We start from the raw sequence: 6,952 nt of genomic DNA on the forward strand, positions 1-6,952 counted from the left end.
TATATATATATATATATATATATATATATATATATATATTCTTAAAAATTACATTTTCTAATAATTTTGTTTTTTAAGTCAAATCCAAAAATTATTAAAAATTATTTTAAAAATAGAAAATGTCAATTTAAGCAATAAATATTAACATGAAAATTAATGGGACAGTGAGTAATTTATAAAGCCAATGATATCTTCATGCCTTACCACTATGGCAAGTCTGGGTTACAACTTACAAGTTGTAAATTGTAAACAGCTTATTTCAAAGTTGTAGTCTAGATGATATATTGTATAGATTTGAATTTGATCATTTGTTTTTCACAATATGCTTCTCCTAGTAAGAGGTTAAGTTTTGATTACTTAGTTGTAATGTTAGGTGTTTTTCCATATTTCCTCACAATCTTACATTAGTCTTCCATGTATACTGCTTATATGTTTTTCCATATTTCCTCACAATCTTACATTAGTCTTCCATGTATACTGCTTATATAATTTCATACAACTAAGGGTGTGTATGGTTTATAGGGTTAGACACAAGGTATGAGAATGAAAGTCATACACATTGTTTGGTTGACAACTTTTTGAAAATACAGATGTAGGATTTGATTACTTTATAATTACAAAACTAATTACCTAATTTAAATCAGGTATCATTACATTAATTCAGTCTTAACTCTCTTCATTTCATCACCTCTTCACTTCGTCACACGTAAGATCAATATAGAGTCATACATAACCAAACATCAATATTAACAATCATTTTAATTTCACCATACTACCAAAGATGTAAAATACATTATCAAAACTTATTCTAATTATACTAAGTATTTGATTCTTATTTCAATTTGAATTTCTATTCTCATGTTCGAACCAAACATAACCTATAATTATTTTCCCCAATCTTTCATTGACTTCTTCTGTTTAAGACTTATTTAATTGTAAAACTATTATTTTATAAATTTTACTTATGTTATAAAATAATATATATCAACCGTATAGATTCTAAATAGAGTGTAATATATAGTAAGTAAAAATGAAATATTTAAAATTTTATTAATAATCTCAAAATAGTCTTGTGATTCTCAGTTTCATGAAGCAAATAAGACTAGATCGAGTAGGGAACAGATAAGTGAATACTACATACACCTTTTATTTTTTATCTTCCAATTCGTATATCATAATGTGACATTAGTCAATTGGTTAATAATTTTTTTTTCAATTAATAGTGGGACAATCAGTTTATGGCATCCAATAAATGTTAAGTAAACTTAATATGTTATTGGTTTATATATTTTTAGTTATGTTTTTATCCAAAAATAAATTTGAATATTAAATCTTACATATATACTGAATTCAAAATCAATTTATGACATCTGCGACGGACTCGACTGAAAAGATGTTGATAGTAATCATTTGCCTTGTAACCTTTTGGTATGAGAATCATGCTTAAACTCTCACAAACTTTTTTTTTTTAAAGAACATTTTTTTAATGTATAACATATAAAGTGAGATGGTGAGAAGTAACCACGTTGGAAGATTGTAGTCCGTCCAATTCAGCCAAAAGTCGGAGAAATATTGCCGTGAAAAAGAAATTGTTAGTCACGAGAGGGAGATTTGTGTAATTGCAAATTACAAAATTTATCTCAATTGCATGTTACTTGCGGCTGATTTCTCATTATTTTCGTGTTTCTAAACCAAGAAAAATAAATATATAAATAAAATGTTACAACGTATTATCTTCTAACTTTTTAAAAATTCATCTTTTAATATTTACTTGGATTTGTCGTCTCTCATTAAAAGTAGCTTCACTTTGATTCTTGGGGTGTTTATTTTTCATATATATATGTGTGTGAGTGCGCTCCAAGACATTTGTTAATGTGCATGAAATCGTAAATCAATAATAAAATAACTTACAACTGGTGTTGTTGAGAAAATGAATCTTCTTTTGTTAGGATACTTAAAGGTGTAGATCTCCATGTTATTTAGAATTAAAGCCCAAGTGTCCAAAACACCAGCTTCCACATGTTCACCCTTCCTCAATGACCTCAACTCAATCATCAGTAAACGTTTGTCTCCATGTTTAAAAACAAATTCACACCTACAAAAATTTCCAGATATGAAGTAAAAAAAATTAATAAGTAAATAAATAAAAAAGCAAACTTAAATGGTACAATTAATATAGGTGTGTCTTTCTACAAAAACACATGTACCTTAAGTTTTAACAACAATTCACATTAAATAAACACTCAAGTAAATTAAGAACAAAACTCACACATCTCAGGAACAAGACTCACACACATTAAGCACAAAAATCACGCACATTAAGCACACAAATAATGCAATTTAAAGTTTTAACAACTCACACAACAACTCGCACTGAGTAGACACTGACGCACATTAAGCATAAAACTCACGCACGTTAGACATTAAACACAAGCACAATATAGGGATAAATCCCCCGCACAAGCCTAGTTTTTTACGCGCATTGCGCGATTGGGATAATGCCCAATGTTTTTTTTTTAAATAAGTACTTTAAAGTATATCAAGGCAATATTATATTGGAATTGTTCATGCATAGATAATTGAATGTTGAATTTGTGTATTTAAATAGGTACTTCTAAAAAGTTTACAAATGCAAGATAATATAGTCAAGATTAATTATAATTGTCAATAAAATAATTGTATGGGTATGGTTGAAACCAAATACGGGACATCAGGGAGAGCAAATAAAAATTAGGGCATAAAATATTAAATATATACTAATATTGTTTGAGGAGATTCCGACAGTAGATTTGTGGTTAGAGTTCTATTAAGACTTTAATATTAAAATTAGATTAATGGTGTTGTTATAATTCTATATTAGACTTTAATATTAAAATTAGACTAGTGGTGAATTAAGGGTATTTAACAAAAAAATTAACGGATAATCATATAATTAAGGATAAATTAGAAAATCTCAAGAAAAATTAAAATATGAACAATCTGAACCATTCATTTGATTTAATAATTTGATGGTCATTTTTTCTATCCAATGTTTATAATTAAATAAATATTTGAAAGTATATCAATGCAAGATTATATATAAGAAGTTCATACATAAGTAATTTAATGTCGAATTTGTTTATTTAAATATGTAACTCATAGTATATGAATAAAATATATATTTGTAATATAGGAGATTCATTATAATTGTTACTAAACTTTTTTTTTAAAAATATATAGTAACAAAGTATTTTTGTTGCAAAGGGTTCTAATATATTTAATGAATGCACATATATACAAGATCAAATGAATGAATCAACAGTACCAGTCCTTTAGGTGTTTTGCTCAGTGTTCATTTAGTTCAACCATTATTGTTGAATAAATTATTGTGGATAAAGAAATTCCTAATTTAAGGAATTTAGATGTAGTAAAAATTTAAAAAATTTAATTATAATGTCACCCAAAGATATTGGATGATTGGTAAATGTTGGCAAATTCTGGTTACATGTTGTAACACTCCACCACGGAAGGGCACGCCCAGTGGGACAGCTCTGTCTCTCGTCTTTTCATAGGCACATACCATTCAACCGGTATGGAGGCAAACCACATATGAAATTTGAAATGGAGGAGGCTAAATGATACTCCTTGGCACAAGTTGAAAAGGCCTCATATCCTTCAAGATACTCATTGGCACGAGTTGAAACGGCCTCATATCTTTCAAGACTCCTTGGCACGAGTTGAAACGGACTTATATCTTTAAGTTGTGGTGTCGTGACTTTCTTGCACTACATACTTTCGAGGGTTTGGTGTACAAGCAAGTCTCGAGGGGGCATTTGTTGACACTTAAATTTTGATAAATATTGATTATTTATCAATATTAGTATATTTGAATATATTTATGAATAATATTGATATTATCTAATTTGTTAATTAGATAATATCAAATGAGTTTGAGTTTATCAAAACTCTTCAATCCTACAACTATAAATATGACATCTTATTTCTATGTAATCACAAATCGTAGGAAAATAAATCATAGAAACATCATTAGCCTTAAGCTTATTCAGGGATCACCATAAAAACGTGATCCTGAAAGTAAAGCCCCTCCTCCAATCCAATCATGCCTGTTGATCCAAACCTCCATTGAAGATCAATCCATTTGAACCGGAGGCCCTTCAAGAAGAACAAGCTATATATACAAGCCCTTCTTTAAAGATTAAGCTATATATACAAGCCCTTCTTTAAAGATTAAGCCACTTGAAACCCGGAGGCCCTTCAATGGTGGAGTGTTCAAGGCATCCAATTGAAGAATCAGAGGACCATTCAGAGACTTGTACCCACACCGCATTGATACTTGATATGTAACCAGAATTTTGAATATTAATATATTATATTCAATTTTCTTTGTTTACAGTATATATGATGTGACCCAAAGATCAAAATGCTAAAGAAAGTATTCGGTTATTCAACAGTTTGAAGCAACAATTTGTTCCAAACCACTTAAACTACAAACATTGCAATTTACAATATTTTCACTTAGTGTTTTTAGAATAATTTTCCTAAAACACATGTATATTTAAAAAAAAAAAAAAATTACTGTAGAGCCATTTCGACTCCTCGAATAACAAGAGCCAGTTTTGCTGGCTCACTGCTTGCCCATCAACGGATAGGCAAACTTAATTTTTAAATGACCACCGATGTGGAAAAAGTGGCAAAACTAAGGGGAGTCGAACGTTCAGCTCCCCATATGTTTTATTTGTTTTATTTATATACCCTGTTAGGAATAAATTGTAATAGATTTTGATAAGCCATATTGTAATTCGTAGATCCCCAATTTTATTTTATTAGACTAGTCGAGTCTTAGACCAAGAAAGGGAAAAATAAATTCATTAGTTGAGGAAATGGATGAAGAAGGTATCAAGCCAAAAATCAAGAATTTGTCAAGAGAAAATGGCAAACAGAAGAGGAAGATGTATGCGTATGAAATTTGAGAAAATCCCTCAAGAAATCCCGAAGAAGAAAGAACGTGACTTGAAGTTTGCATGAAGCTATCTTGAAGATCAAGCATCTATGGAAAGAAAGGAGTACACCAAGTGGAACAAGAAGATAACCAATAGGCTGTACGGACGAGATGGTAGAAGCTTGAAATATTATGTGCAAAGTCATAGGTTCAAATCTCACATCCCACATATTTTAAAGAAGCCAAGTTAAAATTCCATCTGATCAAGTAAGAGGCGATGGTTTGGCCGAAGGGATAGATTTCAAGGGATGCAATTTGCAAAGTCAAAGGGAATGAGATTTCCAAATTGACTAAGGGATGAAGTTTACAAGTGAATGGATGCAGTTTCTCAAATTGGTATCCCAAACAAATTGGAACCCCGAAATTGAAATAGGGATGCAATTTCAGGAAATCAATTTGAAGGGATGAGATTTACAAGGCTTCAATTCAAATTGGAGATATAGATTGCAAGGGATGAGATTGCAATTCCAAATCAAGTAAGGGAATCAATTGCAATTCCAAATCAAGTAAGGGAATCAAGTAAGGGAAGATTGCAATTCCAAATAAAGTAAGGGAATCAAGTAAGGGATGAGAATTCAATTGACAAATCTAGCAAGGGATAGAGATATTCAAATTGGAGATATAGATTGCAAGGGATGAGATTGAAATTCCAAATCAAGTAAGGGATGAGAATTCAATTGACAAATCTAGCAAGGGATAGATGACAAATCTAGTAAGGGATAGAGATTTCATTTCCCAAAATAGAAAGGGATGAAGTTTCACAAGGGAAGAGATTTCCAAGTCAATTGAAGAGATGAAGTCTGGAAGCAGTATACAGACCCAGATACACGAAAAACAGAGGAAGATATTAGAAGAAGTTGCAGGAGCAAAAATACTAGTCTAACTAGTAAGGGATTATATTAGAGAATATTTTGAAGATAAAAATCCCAAGAGGCGTGATCTACACCAGATGGAGATTCATGGGACGCCATTTTTGCTGAAACCTCAAGCTCAATTCGAAATCTGCAACGTTATCTTATCTTCTGACAAAAGGCTATACAGCTAAGCAAAATTCGAAAATGAAACCGTTTCTTTCCAACGGACGAATTCTCATTACCAGCTATAAAAGGATGAAGATTGAAGCTTTGGAAAGCAGGGGATGAAAAAGAAGCAAGAACGCAATAGAGCAAGAATACAGAGCTAAACAGAGCATACAAAATTCAAAGAAAGCTTTCCATCTCAGAAGCTTAAATTGATATATCTTTTGTGAGAAAAACACTCAGAGTGATACAGAGCTTAGAAAAGAAATATCCAAGAGTGTTGAAATCTTCATCAACTTCAAGAGATTAAGCGCATCAACGAAGATCATCTACAGAATCTCAAAGTTGGAAGCAAGGCAAAACTTGTTTTGGAGCAAAACAAGGGAAAGGAGGAAAGTAACACGGAGTTGTGAAATCCTGGATTGTCACACGGAGCTGTGAGATCCGAAGCAGCAGTGTCGGAAGACATTGGGCGTGATTGGTGTGGGTTTGGTGATCAAAGCACCAGATCACGGAAGATACGTTTCTACCGGATCGTAGAAGACAGGGGGAAAGTAGCACGGAGTTGTGAAATCCTGGGAAAGTAACGCGGCGACGTGAAACCCGAAGCAGCAGTGTCGGAGGCACTGGGCGTGATTAGTGTGGGCTTGGTGATCAAAGCACTAGATCACGGAATTTCATTGTATCTTGGAACCAAGAAGTGGTGGATATAGTGAATTGGCTCTTGGAGAAAAGAGCAAGTGGAGTAGGAGGATTACATCACCTCGCGAACCACTATAAATTGCCTTGTGTTCTTTACTGCTTTCTTTACTTACTACTCTTGCTTGCTTCTCACGAATATAATCCTGACACGATCTACACACACACCGTATCGTTTATTTAATTCCGCTGTGCACCGGACTCTAACAATCTAGTTAAGAGTCTTGGTTTATCT

Source organism: Ipomoea nil, unplaced genomic scaffold (assembly GCF_001879475.1).
Source record: "Ipomoea nil cultivar Tokyo-kokei standard unplaced genomic scaffold, Asagao_1.1 scaffold2705, whole genome shotgun sequence".
In the NCBI taxonomy this organism is placed as follows: Eukaryota; Viridiplantae; Streptophyta; class Magnoliopsida; order Solanales; family Convolvulaceae; genus Ipomoea; species Ipomoea nil.